General features: G+C 36.1%; 1 long non-coding RNA gene across 1 annotated transcript in view; it reads right to left on the bottom strand.

Moving 5' to 3' along the window:
• Positions 1-21,228, bottom strand: part of LOC150093458 (uncharacterized) — a 196,272-nt gene extending 175,044 nt beyond the window's left edge. The window contains exons 1-2 of the long non-coding RNA XR_016550446.1: positions 21,033-21,228; positions 6,426-6,561 (exon numbers count right to left, since the gene is read on the bottom strand). This is a non-coding gene — a long non-coding RNA (uncharacterized LOC150093458). The remainder of the gene's footprint in view (positions 1-6,425; positions 6,562-21,032) is intronic.
• Positions 21,229-21,444: the final 216 nt, after the last annotated feature.

The following is a 21,444-nucleotide window of genomic DNA, read 5'->3' as shown; positions in this document are numbered from 1 at the left end:
GGTACAGGAAAGGGAAGAAGAATTATGGAAAGCAATCTGGCGAAACCAAAAGGAAAGGTTGCTTTACGAGGAAAAAATGAAAAACGCCGCTACAAAAAAAGAAGTAAACAACCTCCTTCAAACACAACAGTGATTGAGATGGCGGCCATCCTGCTGGGCCATAGCAGGGGCCAAGATCTCAACCTCCCTGAACCTAACGTAAATTTCAAAACCCTTCTCCTCATAGCGCGAAAGCCTCACTCTGTGAGAACGCCTGCGCGGTCAGGAGACGGCTTATATTAATAGTTAACTGTTTATGCCAAGGAAGTACTGTACTGAGGCAAATAATTTAAACAATTTAAATACTTAAAGTTAGACATGTTTTATGTTAAGTAACAATTAGCTGGTATACTGCTACCACAGAAGGAGGTTTGTACTCCTTCTGGAAAACAGAGTTAGGCAAATTAGTAGGAATATGTAGACATTTTTGTCTTCAAAGTTTACCCCCCAAAGTCGGGCTTTTAGCCCGCAAACAGAAATGATGAAGGGTAACACCGTGTACACTCTTAAAGTGATCGGTACTCGACTGATCTGTCTTATCAGCTTCCTTACCAAGCCTGTATAAGAGTGTAGTATCTGTTAGTGCTTTGATCGACATCGGGCACGAGTCTCCTAGAGACCCGCGATGTCACATCAAGTGCCAGCAGATAAGTCAAACCCCGGACTGGGGCAATGTCAAACACGTTCAAGGGAAAAGGATGCGGTAGGCCCGCCATCGCAAATGGCAAAGCAACGACTAGTGAGGGATTTGACCGTCAGGTTTTCCCTTAAAAAGAGTGTTAGTCCAGTAGACATCGTGGATGCAGTTGTAGCAACGATCGGTGAAGAAAATGTAACCAACATTAATTGTTGGGATATTTTGAGAGGTTTGTTTGAGGTGACGGTCAAAAGTGACGACGCCAAAGTCCGGTTAATGGATGAAGGGATCACCCTAGGAGAGGAGCGCCACCTAGCCACAACAGTCGGCGGAAGTGGCATAAAAATCGTTTACCTCCGAAAGTTGCCCGCCGAGGTAGATGACGAAACCATTCGTCAAGCCTTCCAGAACTATCGAACAATCCTGAACATCACTCGCCCAAAGTTTTAGCGATACCCGGCCATTGAACAGGGCGACAAAATTTCCTTAAAATTGAAAATGGACAAACCCGTCCCCAATTATATCAACATTCTAGGATACATGGTGATGACGAGCTACCAAGGAGTGATCAAATGTTGTCACAGATGCCAACAGTCTGACCACATCGCCCGTGAGTGCCCACTGAATAAATGCGGAAACTGCGCCTCTATCGGCCACTCTCAGCCATCTTGCACGAAGCCATGTCAGCTGTGTGGGAATAACTCGCACAGAAAATTTCAGTGCCACCAAGGAAAAACAGTAACGTTAAATGAAGATGACTTCCCCCCCCTCCCAACTAAAGAACAACCAACCACAGTGCCATCTAATGACAAACAGGGGAACACTCCTCCCTTAACAGAAACTGACGACGATTCCTCGGATGAAGAAAGACTCAGCATTAACCTCAACGCCACCATCCAACCGGAGAAAGAGGTCCCACCCTCCACTCCCCAAGATCAAAACCTTCCTGTCACTTCTGAAACTCAAGTAAAGGAATCTGCCATAAAATCATCCAGAGACTGGTCCTTGGACGGGGAGATCCAAACTAGTGAGGAGGATATGGAGAACCCGATGAGAGAAAACGACTACAAATACAACACACAGACCTCAGCTAAACGACCAGGAAGCCACTCTGATGATGATGATAACATTAGGAAAAGAAAACCAAAGACCCCAACACCAAAAGAACAGAATTTCACACCTTTCAGATTTAATGGTGAGGTTTTGATAAGGGCCACCCTGAAAACCATACTTTTTAGTAAACTTGTAAAGAAAATAGGTCCACCGATTTTTACCATCATTGGCCCTAGGAAGTTGGGCCTTAAATGGGGAGATAATCCGGTAACAGACATAACCGAAGTCACTAAAGAACAACTAATGGGACACTGGAACTTCCACCAAGGTTTAGAATCAGACTTGTGGAGTTTTATCAGATATGTAGCCAGGAAACCACAGGTGAAGTTTTGGGAAGCAGTAGAGAAACTCTCAGATAACATAGTGTATTTCAAGAGGATAGAAAACCCAAGTAATCTCATTACCAACTAAAGCGTTGTGCATGTTATCAAACAATAACGGTGTCCACAAGACACATCAGAATAGGAAAAAAAACCTTGCACTACAACAACCAATAATAAATACGCAAAATTGTAACTCTAAAAAAGTTTTAAATTTTAAAATCTAAAAGCCAATGAAGTAAATACTGAGGCATATAGTAAGGAACATAGGTTTTTTTTTAGGAATTAACAGTTGGCCAAACTGCACCTAGGAGGGAAGATCTCTTCTTCCCTCTTAAAGCAGCGTAAGGAAAATCTTAGGTCTAAAGTTTACCCTTTCAAGTTGGGCTCTTAAGCCCACAACAGAAATGATGACGGGTAACACCATGTTCACATACAAAGTGATCGGTACTCGACTGATCTGTTCTTATCAGCTTAATTACCAAGCCTGTATAAGAGTGTAGTATCTGTTCGTAGACGTTTGACATCAGTGTGAGTTTCGTAGAAACTCTTGATATCAAGTATCGAGCACAGATCCACAGCAAACGCCGAGCAGCTTTACTTCTTCAAGGTCAGTACGATAATCTCGTTACCGGAGGTAAACGTCCTACGAGTATACTCGTAGTTGGATTGTACGGAGCATATACGGTCTATGAGAATACACAGTTTTGATGCTAGCCCCACAAGCCAAGCATTTTCACTTCTTCAAGGTCACTACAATAATCTCGTTCCCGGCGGTAAGCGTCATACGAGTATACTCGTAGCTGGCTTGTGAAGCAGGTTTACCCACTATGAGTATACTCGTAGTTGACAGCGAACGTGTTAAGCTAATAAAAAAAAGGGTGGATTAGTGTAGTAGATGGCCTGTGACTAGTGACATAATGCAGGACTCTGTATACTTGAGCCACTACTATTTAATTTGTACATTAATGATAGAGGAAATAATTTAACAGGAATGCAGCAAAACTGGGTAAAGCAATAGTAAAAAAAAAATGTTAAAATTTTGCAGGATAACTTAAACAGACTAGCAGTATGGGCAAAGGAGAACGGATGTCATCTTAATGTGGCAAAGTATAAGATTATGCATTTTGAAATGAACAGATTACCTTCTGTGTAGTATATAAATGAAACCATGGATTTGGGGGTGTTGGTGGATAGAGAGAATTGAAGTTTAGAAAGCATATCGCAAAAGTGACTAAAAGCGCTCATCAGATTACTTGGTTACTGAAGAACACCTAGACAAGCAGATATAAGCAGGTTATTTATATCTATTTATAAGGTCTTGATAAGATCCTCTTGACCACTGTGCACAGAACTCCACCCTGGTTTCTTGCGGATAAGGAAGTGGAGAAGATCCAGAGGCTAGTGACCAAGACGGTGGCAGGACTATAGAGTGCACCTTATGAGTACATGTTAGAGATTTATCGGTTACAGAAACTGGTTGATAGGGAAAAGGAGTGATATGATTGAGCAACACAGATTACTGAAAGGCTTTTACATGATTGATACAAAGGATATTTATTTTTCAGAACTGGTCTGTTGTGGGAGAATTAATTTTCTTTTGTTTGGCGAGTGATGAATGAATGGAATCATTCCACTGGAATGATTGGTTGCAGGAGTATGTTGTGGTTGCAATAACTGTAAATGAGTTCAAAGCAAAGCATGAAAGATACTGTGTGAATACTGAATAGTAATTAGCATAATGTTTAGGACCTCTCTCAATGAGACTACAGAAATGGGAAACTCCATGGAGTTTCCCATGTAATAATAAATAATAATAAAATGCTAAAACACACGAAGAGATGAAAGAGTAGGGCTTAATCCATCATGATACCTGAACAGTTATTTTCATTATCTTCACAAGTTTAGCCCATACTGATGATATGTCAAAACTTGTCTGGATAGTGATGCTTCCCATAATGCATAGCAATACATTGAAAAGGAAATATGCCGTGCATTATTAGATCCTAGGACAATTTGATATTTAGTCATTTGTCTTCAATGCAAGTAATGTAGTCACGAAGATAATACATGTGCAAACTTGTTTGCTGATCCCTGGATAAAGGATTAAAACAAGAATATTTTTTTTTGTATATACCTTTAAAACCAAGCAAAAACAAAATAAAAACTCAGTAAGGAAGTGGTCATACTACTATATAGGGCGTTGATCAGAGACCACAGATGGAATCGTTTTACAACAAAGTGAATAAATTTGTACACTGGTCTATTAAAAAATTCAGGTGAGGATTCAGATACAAGTTATATCTGAATGAGTAATAGCTGAAGAATACAAGACTCTGAAATGGTGATTATAGAGAGAGAGAGGTTGTGAAATAGTAGACTGAGATTTTAGTGACTAGGCAGCTATTCCTGAAAATTGTGTGAGGGTGTGATGAATCAAGTTTTGAGTAGATTTTTTACACAGAAAGCTGCATATATAAGGAATGCATTCCTAGGGTGTTTTGTGAATGATAGAAGTGCAACTGAGTAAGATTCTACATGATAAATATGTTGCTGTTGAGTGATACTTCCTATGATGTACCTTGATCTATGGAGGTTTGCTAGCGACATTTATACAGTGTCATTGGTGTGTATTAAAAATATATATATATATTAACAAAATGCACTGCTTAATTTAATACAAAAATTTTTTTCTTGTACTGAAATGAAAAAACTCAAGAAAAATCACAGTCTTCGCTGAGAACACATGAATGATATTTTATAGTGACTTGTGAAACCACTATTCCAGTACTATTAAGAGTCGAGAAAATTCCCAAAAATGTATTAGGAGTCAGAAGGTAATATAAAGTAGGAAAACATATTTAATACACTGTTATTCATTTGATATTAAAAATTAAAAAAAATTAAAAACTTCCCATAAAACATTATTAGAGTTGCAGAAAACATTTTAAGCACCTGTATTAGGTATTTACATCACTCAGACAAGCAAGCACTTTTCTACCACTTATCTAAAAGAAGAAACTGATAACTCAGCATATTTTTTGGAGAACAATATCACAGAAATTTAATTTATTACTACATTTCTGTATACTAAGATTCAATGATAGCAAAAATGCTTTTCATAGATAACTTTTTGCTGTGGAAAGCATCATGTACATTTAACTTGTGAGAAACTTTTAGACATGTGACTGCACCTAGCAATATATACAAAATAAAGTTGTCTGCAAACAGATCTTGCATGTAATTTTTTCTTTAAACTTTAAAGTTCTAATGCACTTTTCTTTGTTTGCTTAAGTAGTTCACTATATAAGTGATATATTGAAATCTATACAAGTTATTGAAAGACAAAACCAACTTGAGCAATGCTCTAAAAAATTCTATTGTAGAGATGCAATTAGCTGACCTAAATGAGACTAAGGAAGACTCAAATAACTGAAAATGTTAATGTGAAAAATGTTCATGGAGAAAACAGTAATATGTATATAACAATCAAACTATATTACAAAGTGTGTTAATACCAAAACACACACATACATCAAATCAATATAAATGCGAATGCTACTACTAAAAAAAAAAAAAAAACTAGCATATTCATGAACTCTTCATGTCAATTAAAATTAATGTAGTTTGTTTTAATTGATGATCAACTAATTTCATCTCTACTGTAGTTACATTTTGGTCTGACTTCAGATTTACTGAATTCAAAACTTTTTCGTGTCAGTGCGAATTTCGATGCCTTTTAAGATTACTAGAATTTGAAAATGCCTTTCCACATACATCACATGAAAAAGGTTTTTCTTTAGTGTGAATTCTAATATGTCGTTTAAAATTGCTTGAGCTTCCAAATTGTTTACCACATATGGCACAAGGAAAAGGCTTCTCATTGGTGTGACTTCTTTTGTGCTTTTTAAGAGTATCAGTGCGAGAAAATGCCTTGCCACACATTTCACAAGGAAATGGTTTCTCACGAGTGTGCACTCTTGTGTGTCGTCTAAGATATGCTAATTTTGGAAATGTCATGCCACATACTTGGCATGTAAAAGGTTTGGTGTTGTGATGGCTTACTTTGAAGTTATGAGGTCTTGCATCTGAATAAAATGTTTCTTTTTTTCTACATGTATTAGATTTTTTATTACTGCACAGTTTAATGCTATTCACAGAAGAAGACTGTGCAAATTCAACTGCAGCACAAGCTAGAACAAGTTCTTCCATCATATGTACTTTGAAGTAGAACTTATTTTTTCAATTTTCTTGTTCTAAAACTGATTTTCGATACTATGCAAATGCCAATGTCAAAAAAAGTGAAAAATAATTACTTTTATAAGATATGCTCTTGTAATAAATGGGAACTTTTTTGGATATTTTATTCCTTACTGTATTTCACAATGGAGAGTAGCCTGGAATATGAAATCATCTCTTGTACTTGAAGTGATGTCTCAGTTATATCATTACCTGTAATGAAACCAAAAAAAAAAAAATTTCAACCTTAAAAAAAGCTTAGGTTAAGAAGACTTATACTTATTAAATTATGAAAGAATTGAAGCAATTTATAATGTACTTTTAAACACAGCCTTGTTAATCACCTTTCAGCTAATCCCTGAATAACTTTCTAATTCCTTGCACCATTAACTTTTAGTTCCCTCAATTTATAAACTGAACCCGCCACAGTTGAAATAACTTCAGATGTTTATTATCACTAGCAGCATCACATTTAAACAAATTGAAGTTGCTTTTTGTCTGTCAAATACTGCACTACAAGTTTTTTTTTGTTGTTTTCATATTTATGCAATTTTTTTTTTTTGTCCTTAATTCCAACTTTTTAGCAACATTGAACAGCCAGATAAGATTATGTATGATTCAGGTAAATCAGATTGCCAAATCTGAACATGAAAACAGGGACAAGAGTAATGATAAAATAAATGAAACTACCCAAAGGAAAAAATTAAATATGTAGTTACATAATTTATCATGTGTTTAGTTATATTTTTATATATAATTTTCACAGTTGACATCTTAATTTAAATCCACATGAAAAAATAAAGGAGGTTGCTTAGAGATCAAATCTAGGTGACCCTCAACCACAAATGGTTGTAAACCTATAGAACATTAGAACTGTGATTGGGCTAAGGATTTTTCAATTTCTATTAAATGTTAAATAATTAATTTTTTAGTATAAAATTTACTATTTTTTTTTTTTTAAGTAATCTGACCATGTACTGTTACTAAAAAGTTGGAATGAAAGACAAAAAAAAAAAAAAACTTGTAGATACCAAAAACTGAACTTTTCAAGCTACTTCAAGCGTTCAGTATGCAGGGAGTTGTCTCATGACAGGTGATGAAATTCATCTCCCACAAACATGTAATGGTATTCAAACTAGCAGCCTGTTAGTTGCAGAGAAGATATGCTAACCATTAGCACAAACAGGCTGGTAGGCCAATTCAGTATTTACCTGGATACTGAATGAACAATGGCTTAATTTGGGATTTAGCTGACTAAATTTTTGTATTCTATATTGACAATATTTATCTATATTTATATAGATAAGCATCACCAAGCAAGGACTACACATTTTTGTCAAAGAATCTGGGGGAAGCAGTGAAAAATCAGCCACTGGAATAAACTCCAATTGACACCAGCAAAAAAAGATAGGAACCGTCAATATAACTATGAATGGAAAAGAAGTGGAAATGGCAGAAGAATTAGAGAAGTGCCACATCAACATAATTGGTGCTACCAAAATAAAGACTATCAAAACAGGTAATATTCTAATAAATAACATATGTTATATTGAGATAATGATCAGGGAAAGTAAGGAATAGCTATTGTATTGAAACATGGATATTGCTTCATAATCAGGCATTGGACAATGAGACATTTGTACTACTAGTTCCACAGAAGCATATAATAAGAAAGGAGTGGAGGATTTTTTAGCCATTAGAGAAGGTAGCTAACACAAAGAGAAAGGAAAAGTTGGTAACTGTTGATGAGCAAAATAAGAAATAAAAACCAGACATAGGAAAATTATGGGAAAATTTGGAGAAAACAGCAAAGCAGCTGGATTTCTGTTTGAGGACATGGCCTATGGATATCATATCAAACATGTGCACAAATGTGAATGGAGAGAGAGAGAGAGACAGTAAAAAATAATTAAGAATGTCTCATTGTTGAAGAAGAACATAAAATTAGGGACTGTAGTAGGTTTAAAAGATGGTGCTGTTGATGTTGCCAAGTAAGAGTATGTTGCTTGAAAAGGGAGAATGAACTGAAAGAAGTGAAATATATAAGGAATGAATTAAGAAGCATGAAAGAAGAGTTTAGGAGAGTGAAAATAATGGTGAAGCAAATAAGGGTAGGAGTGAAAGCACATTACAGCAACAATAGAAGGGGAGAGAACAAGAGAACCAGGGAAAGAGAAGGAATGCAAGACAGTGTAGGAATGGAGAGATGAAAAGCAAGAAAGTGTCAGAAAGAGGGAGGGAGGGAGGGAGAGAGAGAGAGACAGAGAGCATGCAGAGTGGTAAGAGATGTGATGTATGGAGATTCAATGATTCATGGAGTGCAAGACAAAATGCCCTGCAGCATTTGCCTGGAGAAATGACAGGCATCTTGAATATGGCAATTAAGCAAGGTAAAAGTGTGGATGAGATGATTGTGATGGAGTGTACAAATAACATGAGAAGCATCATGAAACGGATGACAAGAGATTTGAGGCCTGTGTTCATGAGGAAGAGCATCGATACCATAGCCAGAATGTATTGAAAGAGAGGCTTGTATTATGTAGCTGCCTGAAGCATATTTGAGGACAAAAAAGAACTATATGCAAGAGATGACGTCCACTTGAATGTGGAAGGACGTAGACATCTGGAAAGAATGGTGTTATCTAAACAAGTGAAAGTTTTGGTGCAGGGAAATTACAGTGGTGTCAAAAGCTAAGAAGGAACTACATTTTACATGTACATGAAAAAATTTGACTACAGCCAAATGTGAACAAATCAATTGCAGCTTAATAATAAATTATATTAGACAAAAAATGTGTTAGATGTTTTTAAAAAATTAAACTGCAATACGTTTTTGGCAAAAGTCACAAATTTCCTAAGGACGTAGTTAAGGAATTAATGTAGTGCTTACCGAAAACTATGTGGAGAGACATTTCAGTATGGAATATGTCCACTCCAAGCTCTCAGATTGTGAGAGCTTGGAGTTGGCATATTCCATACTGAAATACATGCTTAGCACCAAGTGATTCAGGAGTTCTTGAGGCAAACCAGCCCATTCCTTCAGAGCAAGGATAAGACCTTGTTTATTTTCTGGAAGGAAATTTCAAGCAGCAATGCATCTCCCTATTGCATCCCAAACATGTTCTATGGGATTCAGATCTGGGGAGTATGTGGCCATTCGTTTCGATTAATACCCTTAGTCTCCAGAAGTATCTCCACTGCTGGTGTACAATGTGGTGTGGTATTGATCCATAAAAATGGATTCTTCACCTACAGTGCCATGGAACATTCAAACATGACATTGAAGCGTTGCAATATTGTTCACCAGTCATAGTCTCTTTTTCCAGCACTTGTAGCGTGGTGCATTCATTAAACATAATGCCTCCCCACACCACAACTCCACCACTGCCATATCTGTCCCTTTCAAGAACATTCTTGCAATGGCGATAAGCAGTATAACTTTGATGCCATGTTGATTAATTTTGACGGCATATATTAGAACACAGAATGATAAGTAAATAATTATTTATTGACTTATAAATGTGCTCTTCAGAGCACAAAGCACAGTTTGTCACAATATGTGAGTCTACAACAACATGGTTTAACAATGGGACTAGTTTGAACAACAGTAGCAACAACACAAAGACTAAAGTACAAATTAAGTGCCTCTATATATATATATATATATAAAAAAAAACAGACAGAGAAAGTGATGACTGTCTCCCAATGTTTGACCGTAGTAAGTTTGATCACATGAGCTGGTACTCTGTAGACTCCTGGATGAGATAAAGGAGATGCTCTCCTTGGATGAACGGATGAGAATTTCTAATTTGACACACAGTCTGAATACAGTGCCTAGTTGATGTTTATTGAGAATTCTATATATCTTTTCCAATGCGCCTTTAATGTATGGGATGGTGACTGTTTTGTTGTAGTTCTTCAAGGTGGATAGTGGGAGAGGTTTCTTGGGTGCATTTAGTATTTTGTCTATTGTATGGGGATTATAGCCATTGGCTAAGAAGGTGTAGCATAAGTGAGCCAGTTCAGCAGCAAGAGGATTGTCATCGGAATAGATTGCTCTCGTTCTGTGGGTTAGCGTTTTTAAGATACTATACTATTGAGAAGGGTGATGGTTTGTGTAAATATCTCCCTGTATGTGTGGGTTTTCTAAAAACTGAGAATGAGAAGGAACCTTCGGGAAGACCAACAGGAAGAAAATAAAAAATACTGTACAGAAGTTTTTACAAATCGGAGAGATTGTTCTTAGAAGCAACAGAAGCCTTGAAATATCCCGAATCTCAACAATGGCTGTATAAATTGGCCTAAGATTTGGGAAACAGCATCCTAAGAAATAACTAGTAGCTGCTTTCTCTCTCTCTTTTTTTTTTAAACATAGAGGATGCCTAATTAGGACTTTAGTCTTTGTGTTGTTGCTACAAATGTTCAACTAGTCTCATTGTTACACCATGTTGTTGTTGTTGTTGTAGTCTCACGTACTGTGACAAACTGTGTTTTGTGCTCTGAAGATGCTGGTTATAACACCACAAAATATCAGCAATAAGTCAAAAAATAATTATTTACCTATCATTCTGTTTTCTAATATATAGCGTCAAAATTAATCAACATGTACGATGAACACATAAGCCTTTCTACACAACTTTGATACCAGATCAAATGTCATGTAGAATCAGAGGAAAGACTGAAATTACTCATCTGTAAAGAGTACATTAGCCCACTGGTACCTTGTCCGATTTTTAGGGATTCAACACCACTGAAAACGTGCTCCCAGAATGAGCTGTGGATAAAGGGATGCAGACAACATGCCTTCAGGTAAAAAAGTCTATTTGTCTTGTCACAGTTTGTCGAGATTTGAATGGAGACGACTTGCAAGCTGACCTGACATGATGCATAGATTTTATTTTGCTGCTATAACCAAAAATCTGTCTTAATGCTCCATGGTAGACCTAGGGCAACCTCTTAGCAAATGTATGAAACATATTCCATTGGTTTGAAATGCTGCCAAGCACTTATGATACAAAGCTATGTGAGATTCCAAACTCTCTGGCAATATCAGTAATTCTGCAGCCTTCAAGCTTTCTAATAATTCTTCTCCATATGAAATGATCTAGATGATGTCTTTGAAACATTACAAGACATCCAAGTTTGCAACTTTATTTCTTCAAACAATTTGCTTATATGCAATCAGCCTTTTGCCTTTTATCAAGTTCAGTGCTACCACATGACCCCTTTGCACGTGATTTGAAATTTTGAATGTATACTCACTTTCTACTTGAAATTGTCATTTATATGAACTGCCACAAGCTGATTGATTTGAATTTGTAGTTATAAACTTCAGATAGTGTTTGTCTTTAGTTTTGGACACCAGTGTAGCATTATCAGGATGGACGGTAGCAAGGTTGGTTCTTTAGTGGGAACAGTCACTTGGGAGAACATGGTATAATACAGAGTTCAGTCTTGAGAGAATAATGATAGGTACAGAAACGGTGTGTTGATGTTTCTTTATACTAATGCCAGGAGTACTGGAATAAAGGAAATGAACTGTTGGTACTGACTGCCTTAGCCTGTCCAACAATTATTGAGATCAGAGAGACATGGTTGTTGGAGGATGATATAGTAATAGGAATAGAAGCAGCAGGGTACAGCATTTTTTTGGCAGGATAGGAAGGGCAAACGCAGTGGTGGAGTACTGCTTACGATAAGTGATGAGTTGTGTCCTCTCAGAGTGAAGGGCAATGACACTAATGAGAACATATGATGTGAGGGAGAGGTTTGCAGAAAAGGATATTTTGTCGTGTTATAAGCCAGGAAGCATACAGAGTGAACAGCTGGGGGTGTTGAGCTTGGCAACTTTGAAAAAAATGACTATTATGAGAGAATTTAACTACAACAATACAAAATGAGAAGAGGAAACTGCATGTAATCGTAGTAAGGGAATGGAAATTCTAGAATTCTTCAGGAATAAACAGACATCCTAGGCAACATGTAGTAGTAACACAATATGGAGCAATTTTAGATTTGGTCATAGCAGCAAAGGATCTGATTGATGGCATCTCTGTCCCCAGTTGGAGAGTATCCACATGGTTTCGACTTGGAGAATAAATAGACATGCAGGAGTATCAAAGAAAAAGGAATTTACGTCTGAATTATAAGGTAGGTGATTATAATAATCTTAGAAATCAGCTTGAGGCATCCATGGATGAAAGAAACGGAAGGCAAGATATCAGTGCAGAAATATTTAATAGCAGCAATAGCAAGTTGTATATTTCAAGTGAAAAAAGAATACAATTTGATGTAACGTGGATGACAAACAATATCATACAAGAACTGCAAGTGAAAAGGAGGTATGGAAGAAATATAAGGAGAGGGGTGGAGAGTAGATGCATGAAAAATATAAAACACAGGCAATGAGAGTGTCTAGTATGGTAAAGAAGGCAAAACTTCAATTCAAAAATAGATTCACCCTGAAATCCAAGGAAAAGTCAAAAGGAATTCTTTTGTGGCCAGTAGGAGGAATGATTGTGGAAGAATGACACTGTTAGATAAAGATGGGAGTAGAGTGACTGGCAGAACATAGCAGAGTTGCTTAATGAATACTTCATTGGGTATTTCATTCAGGTTGAAGTTTAGAAGTGCAAGAACAGAGTGTTTCAAATACTGATTACTATAAATATCAATAAAGGAATAAGACTGGATAGGATTTTGACATGGTTTTGAGAAAATATGCTAAAGAACTGACAGTTCCTTGTTTTTCAATGAGACAAGGGGAAAGGTGTCCGAGGTGTGGAAGGAGGTAAGATAGTGTCATTGCATAAGGGTGATAATAGAATCGAAGTGTCAAACTATAGACAACTTTGTATTTCACCAGTAGCTGTTAAGATTTTGGAGAAATTAATTAGAGATCATATAAAGCATTGGGCATGTGAGGATTATGTTACCTATTAGCCAGAATGGATTTGTTAAAGGGAACTTGTATTTTAGTAAAAAAAAAGAAAAAAAAAAAAAAATCAGCTAACGCCTTTTTATTCCCGTATAGGGAGGGCAAGGCCAGTTTTTAGCCCTATCTAACTTTTGACTTTTGGAGACTGAGTGGGCAGTTCAACCTCCACTAGGATCCAATCAGAGATAGATGGCTCAAGGCTATCACAATTTAAGTGGCACGCAGCGAAGAGAATGGCTCAACAAGTGTGCCGCCATCTCGTGGTCCCTAACACAATATATTTAATGTCTGAAATACTGTGGGTTCTACAGTCAATTTTCTTGAGTTTACGGTACGAAAAAACCCGCTTGCCCGTGCCAGAGATTGACTAACTTGGGAACTGGTCGAAAAAAGGGCTTAGAAAAATTTCCTCTAGTTGCCGACTAGACTCAAAATCAAGTCTTCCTTCGTGCAGCCAAGTGCCATGGTGTGCAAACGCCACATCCACTGAGCTACACAGGCTCTTGTGTTTTAGTAATCTTTTATAATAAAAAAGGACAGTTGATGAGGAAAAGGAATCTGACAGGGCGCCATGATAAGCTGATATTTAAAGTTACAGCACATGGATTTAGATGTCAGATTAGTGAATTGGATTTGCTGTCTGATAGAGAGAGTCGTGTATGAGAGTGACATCAAGGAAGTAGGTTACAAGAGGGGAGATCCCACAGGGTGCATTACTGAGACCTGCATTATTTAACCTTCATATTAATGACATTATCAATGAATTGCAAGGGAATATTCAGATGTTTACAGATGATGTGAAATTGGGAAGTATTATTAGTAATAGCGCACGAGATGGTAGCCCTTTCAGGAGGATTTGAATAAGCCAGACAGATCCACAATTAATGGATAATTTAACTAAATGTAAAGTCCTGAATTTTGAGATAAATCGATGGAAGGCTGCACACTCTGTGCTGGAGGCAAGAGATCTTGGGGTGATGACTGATAGAAACCTGAAGTTCAGGGGACATATTGCAAAAGTGGTAAAGGTAGTTCAGATGATTGCTGCAATACTGAGGATGCTGACCAGCAGAGATGAGTTGTGATTCCATTGTATAAAGCCATGTTCAGATAACTGGACTACTGATTAGATTTGGTCATCCCTAGGATTCAAAGGGGATAAATTAATTTGTAGTTAATTTATTACACAGGAGACTAACATAAATGATATCAGGACTGTACAATGTTAGTTATAAGGGTAGACTGAGGATTTAAAAGCGGACTGCAAAATTTGGTAGATAGAAGAGGGAGAGATGCTATGAGTGGGACATTTAAACTGTTGAGAGGTAGTTACCGGTGTGACACCAGGGAGCTGTTTTGTATGATAGAACAAGAGCAAGGAACAAAGACAAGTGGCCCTCCCTAAAAGAGCACAAGGAAATCGTGAGCAAGAGGATGAAGAGTATTATGTTGAATGTTTTTTCACTTCATTATACTATACATTAAAGATGCCAAGAAATTATATTCTTTATTTCATCCTTTATCTAAACGTAAGCTAACAAAGCTTGTGTGTGAAGTTACTTCATGACTGGACAACTTGTATATAGAGGATGATGACTTCACATTAATTGCCTTAGTACAGGGCCAGCACTAAGCTGGACATCAGCCTAGGGCTGGAGAGGAATCACTTGTTAATCATGATTTCGTTTAAAGAGAGATTGGGTATAAAGTCTGTTACTTTATGAAGAGGTCATGAGGCAAACACACCAAGTTAATGACTATGACATGATATATCTAGATTTTAGCAAAGCATTTGATAGCATTCCACATAATAGCCTACTGATTAAAATGTTATCAATTAAAAATAGAGGTCTGTGCACCACTCTTCATTGACACAAAGATGACAGGAAAGGACATTTAGAGAAGTGTCTTGAAAGAACACAGTACCAGCAAGCTCCTTGTTTAATACAGTTATAAGCAGACAGAACAGTCAACTGTTTGGATGACAAAGCTGTTTATAAGGTGATCTTAAAATATTAAAAGTAGGGGAAGTGGGATTTACTTGAATACAGATATCTCCAATTCACTAAGAAGATACCAGATAGACATAAGTTGAATGGACAGGTTTGAGAAAAAGTTTGAATTTTTCTGTGAATTTGGCTGATAGGGAATATAAGTTCAGGGATCATATTGATAAGACGACTAGTAAAGCCCAGCAAAGTGTGGAATTCAATAAAAGAAGCTTCACTTGTAGGAGAAAGGTAATACGATACCATCAAAGAAGTCTTTATTCAAGCCAATACTGTATATGACTCCCATCTTTATTCGCCAAAGTTTTTCATAAATGTCAATCAAGAAAGCTGAAGGTATTTAGAGAAGAGTGACTAAGTGGGTGGAGGAGTATATTGATAGGTATGGAATCAGTTGGTTAGCTACAATCTGATAAATTTGTCTAATAAGAGAGGAGAATTAAATGAAGTTTATGACTTAACTCAAGGCATATATAAGATAGCAGTTTGTTAAGAGTTGCTCTTGCTTCAGCAATATGGCTAACTTTATTATTATTATTACGTAATACTTCCAGGGAGTCCGAAGACTCATTGAGGGAGAGCACCTACTCTATAGCTCTCCATCTCCACCAATCGCAACTACCTTCATCATCTACACCAACGCTATCTACCACCGACCACCACTAGTATTTTCATAATCACAACATCCATGCCCAGAGCAGGATTTGAACCCGCAGCCTTTTGGCTGAAGAGCAGATACGCTAACCACTTGGCCAACCAGACCAGCATTAACTTTATAATAAAAGTAACAAGAGTAATTGATGAGGGGAAATGTATACACTCCATTTTTTTAGATTTTGCAAAAGCATTTGATCAGATACAACAAATAACTGATATTAAAGCTACAAAGTATGAGTTTGGATAATAAGATGGTGAAGTGGATTGACAAATGGATGTCTGATAGATATCAAAGGTTGTGTATGAAGGAGCAATATCAAGGAAAATAGGTTCTGCAGGGCTCTGTGCCAGGGCTATTACTTTTCAATTTTTACATCAATGATATTGTTACTGGAATTCAGGAATTCACCTATTTGCAGATGACACAATGAAGGTTGAGTGCAATGCTGATGTGGCACTTAAGGAGCTGAATAATCTGAAAATGGGGGCATATGCATGAGGGATGCCAATTTAATGTTGCTAAATGTAAGGTACAATAGAATTATTTCAGTTTGTGACCCCATGTTTATTAGAAAACTGTTTTAAAAAAAAAAAGTACTAAAAATAACCCGACAAGTTTCGTTAGTCGTAAGACTAACATCTTCAGGGGTTAAAAGAACTAACAGTTTAAAGCACAAACTATAAGAAATTATGAAAAACAAGTTCATTTGTTGGTATTACGAACATCAAAAGTTTGTTAAAAAAAAAATAATAGGGGATAATAAGTTAGTTGGAGACAATACTATTTGTCACATTCTGTGGTTCACACTTACTCTGTCTGAGGTCTGAAGTGGGTAAATTTTTAATAAACAATGACCAAACTTATTTTAAAATCGAACCTTGGTTTTTGTTGTATTGTGTACGAATTTTGATCATATTTGCTGCCTCTTTGAATTTTCTTTGAAACAATTCTTATCAATATAGGACATGTTTGTTCTATTCCAGAGTACATCATGAAGCTGTGTGATATGCTAAGCCAGATTTACGTTCTTTCTTCTTTTGTACATCCTTTTGATGTTCACTCATGCGGATTTCCCCCAATCTCCCTGTCTGGCCTACGTAGCAGATGACACAGGAACAATGAATATTATAAACCCCTGGTTTTTTTCATTGGGTGTTGTGGGGGTTTCAGAGGATGAAGAGATCTTGATATTTTTTCAAGTGGCAAGAAAGTCACTTTTATGTTGTCCTTTTAGAGTAATTTGGCTAATTTATCTGTTACATTCTTGATATAAGGAAGGGTGATTGAATTCTTGAAGTCTTGTTTATTTAAGTATTTTGTAGATGCTATATTGAGAATTTTCTTAGTTATCTTAGTTGTGTTACCATTCAGTTGTAGGATCTGTGTTAAATATTGTATTTCTTCTTTTCTTCTGTACTGGGGATGTTGTATGCTTTATCCCTTAAGGTTTTTATTAGGCCTATTTCTTGTTTGGAGTGGTGGTGTGAGGTAGCATGAAGAAATCTTCCTGTGTTTGTTGGTTTTCTACAGATGGAGGACAACCTATTTTTTTTTTTTTTTCATTTATTTCTATAAGGATGTCTAGGAAAGGCAGATTTTTATTTTCTTCTAGTTCTAGAGTAAATTTTATGTTTGGATGTAAGTTATTAAGATAGTCTTTAAATGCAGTCAATTCTAGTGCTGTTCCTGGGAAACAATGCATAAAAAACACGTTCTTCCTTTACCAAGACAAACTCTGGGAATAAAATGGACTAGCAATGGGTGTGCCCCTCTCACCAGCTCTAGCAAACCTCTACATGGAAAATTTTGAAAATAATGTTTTACAAAACTGATACATAAAACCAAAAATATGGCTCTGCTATATGGACGATATCTTTATCATTTGGCCAGGAACATCGCTAGAATTGACTGTTAAAAATTATCTTAATAACATCCAAACAAAAATTCACTCTGGAACTAGAAGAAAATAAAAATCTGCCTTTCTTAGACATCCTTATAGAAATAAATGAAAGAAAAAAACAGGTTACCATTCTCCATCTACAGAAAACCAACAAACACAGGAAGATTTCTTCATGCTACCTTACACCACCACCCCAAGCAAAAAACAGGCCTAATAAAAACCTTAAAGAGTCAAAGCATATAACATCCCCAGCACAGAAGAAAAGCAGAAAGAAGAAATACAATTTTAACACAGATCCTACAAAGGAATGGTTACACAACTAAGATAACTAAGAAAATTCTCAATACAGCACATATAAAAAACTTAAATAAACAAGACTTCAAGAACGCTGTCACCCTTCCTTATATCAAGAATGTAACAGATAAATTAGTCAAATTACTTTACAAGTACAACATAAAAGTGACTTTCTTGTCACTTGAAAAAATATCAAGATCTCTTCATCCTCCGAAACCCCCACATCACCCAATGAGAAAACCAGAGATTTATAATATTCATTGTTCCTGTGGCATCTGCTACGTAGGCCAGACAGGGAGATCGGGGGAAATCCACATTAGCAAACATCAAAAGGACGTACAAAAGAAGAGAAAACATAAATCTGGCTTAGCATATCACACAGCTTCTACCGGTCATAATGTACTCTGGGATAGAACAAACATGTCCTATATTGATAAGAATTGTTTCACAAGAAAATTCAAAGAGGCACCAAATATGATCAAAATTCCTATGCAATGCAACAAAAACCAAGGTTTGATTTTAAATTGTTTGGTCATCATTTATGAAAAATTTACCCACTTCAGCCCTCAGAGTGGGTGTGAACCACAGAACGCAACAACAAATAGCATTGTCTCCAACTAACATGCATTAACGGATCTGTTATTCGTTTTTTTTAACAAACATTTTTGATGTTAATAATACCAACAAATGAACTTGTTTTTCGTAATTTCTTATAGTTTGTGCTTTTAACTGTTGGTTCTCTTTACCCCTGAAGATGTTAGTCTTAAGACTAACGAAATTCTTCAGGTTATTTTTAGTAGTTTAAAAAAAAAAAAAAAAAAAACAGTTCTCTAATAAACATGTGGTCACAAAACCAGAATATTTCTATTTAACTCTTAACCACAGATACCTATGCATGAAAATGTAAGGATTTTAATTTTAGGATCTGCAGATGAGATGTTACATACTCTATATGGTGAAGAACACTGGAGAAAGCTTGGGATCTTGGGAATACATTAAATGAAATCTGAAATTAAAGAGGGACATGCTACAAAGGTAATAAACACAAAACCATTGTTTTGTGTTTATTACCAAAACAAAGTCATTCCATTGTATAAGTGCCTGATCAGGTCCCATACAGATTATTACTATGCTCAAATCTTATCACCAGGGTTTAGAGGGAGATGGCACTTTGGAGAGGGTGCAGAGGAGGACAGTTGAAGTTACATAATCAGCAGATAGAAGGTGAAAGGATGATATGACTGTGAGGTTTAAGCTGCTGAGCAGTATTTACCCAATTGATACATGAGATTTTTCAGATGATATAACAAAAGGAAGGGACAAGAACTGGAGACCATCCTTGGAAATTGAACAAAGCAGTGGTGAATGAGAGTATATTTTTACATGGAGAGCACACTGCTGAATGTATTTGTGAATGTATTTAAGCTTCAATACAATAGATGTGTTGCAGGCAAGAGACTTTCCATGATAAGTCTGTGGAATTTTGTAATATTTGTATAATTCTTATATAACGTATATTGTATAATATTAATTTTTAATGGTATAAACCTCTCCCTTCCTCAATGACTCTGACACGAGAAGAGTTAAAATAATAATAATTTAAAGATATTAAAGGGAACAGAGAACAAATTAAAATTTAGAACAAAATTATATATGATTAATAGGACCTCCCAGATGAGTCTTTGATTCCATGAGGTCTTGGGGGTGGTAATAATAATAATATAATAATAATTACTTGGAACTGTTGAACATGTTAGTATAGTTGTGTCTGTATATAAATATGTATGGAAAAAATAAAGGAAACTAAAAAAAAGAAAAATAATAAGAATGAAAAAATAAGCTGAGTAAATATACACAACTCATTCTATCTGTGGATGGCAAATTTCTTGGTAGACATGTTCGACCATAGCAGTTCTTAGTATAAGGACCTTCCTGTTTTTGTGTTTTTATTTTAGCAGTACTGGGTTAGTCAGCTGCAGACTTTGGGATTGGTTTTCCTAGATGCTCCAGTTTGTACATCATGAACATAAACTTGACTCTATACACATTAGGTTTTAGTAACATGCACTTTGTAGTCTATTGTACTATAAATATGAATTTGGGTAACTTGTGAAGTCCATGCCATTGCTGATGGACCCCAGATGGACTTATGCTGACGGACCCCAGGTGGACTTATGCTGACGGACCCCAGGTGGACTTATGCTGACTAGGAGAAGACCAATAATATAGTTATGCAAACAAATACAATCTTGTGCTAATATCCAGTATAATGCTACAGGTTAGAGAATCCAGATTTCTGTGATGAAACTATCATACTAATTTTTCCCTTTTCTTGACAGGACTTGGTAGATTAAGATTTTGTGTCAGGGTCCAGTAACATACTAGCAATAAGACCAGGATGTTTGAAATGTTTCACACACACAGATATATTTCAAGCATAAGTGGTGATGGGCAGTAGATGACGCTGATGTAAATGATTAGATGAGGTTCGGTGTAGAGGTGGAGGCAGAGAGGTGTACAGTAGGTGTCCTCCTGCGACGAGTCTTGTGACTCCTTGGAGGTGTCACGAAATAATAATAATATAGCAAATTGGAGTATTAACCCTGAGTATGAGTGGGTCTAGTATTAATGTAGAACAGATCACCTGGAAAACTTAAAACTGAATATGAAACAGCAACAACATTTTGTCCTTTTCAAGATAAATGGGATTATCACATAGTGGTTTTGGTTGAATGGTTACTTATTGCTAACACTATTGGCAGCAATACTAGCCAACAGTTCGCCATGACTAACAAGCACAAGCTGCAATGTTTTCTTATAAACACACGTTCCTTTCCTCAAAAACAGTACGAGATTAAACCCAAAAAAAATAAAAAATTCACAAACCTGCATTCCACAGTTGCATTTATTCATCTTCACATCTTCAGAAAGATTGTTGCCACCCAAATGATTTTAAAATAATTAGAGTAATGGTTACTCTACACACTGCACATATTGAAAAATCCAAATTAATAACGATAAGCAAAAAAGCAATACACCAATATTATTAATAACGAAAACTCTGTTCACGAACATACATGTAGCTCTCAACCAAATTACAGTACGACGCGTGTTTGGGAATATTTTGCAACGCCACCTACACGTTACCATCTCTAATAAACAGTGAAGAAAATTTAAATTAAAAATTAGGTTTAGTTCCCTTTTTTCTTTTCTTTTTTTTGTATACTTTAAACAGTGAAGAACATTTAAATTAAAAATTAGGTTTAGGTACCTTTTTTTCTTTTTTTTTGTATACTAT

The sequence above is a fragment of the Typopeltis vanoorti genome, chromosome 24, assembly GCF_054136105.1.
Source record: "Typopeltis vanoorti isolate ZY-2024b chromosome 24, IOZ_Tvanoo_1.0, whole genome shotgun sequence".
Taxonomy (NCBI): Eukaryota; Metazoa; Arthropoda; class Arachnida; order Uropygi; family Thelyphonidae; genus Typopeltis; species Typopeltis vanoorti.
This window is presented reverse-complemented; position numbering and strand designations above follow the sequence as displayed.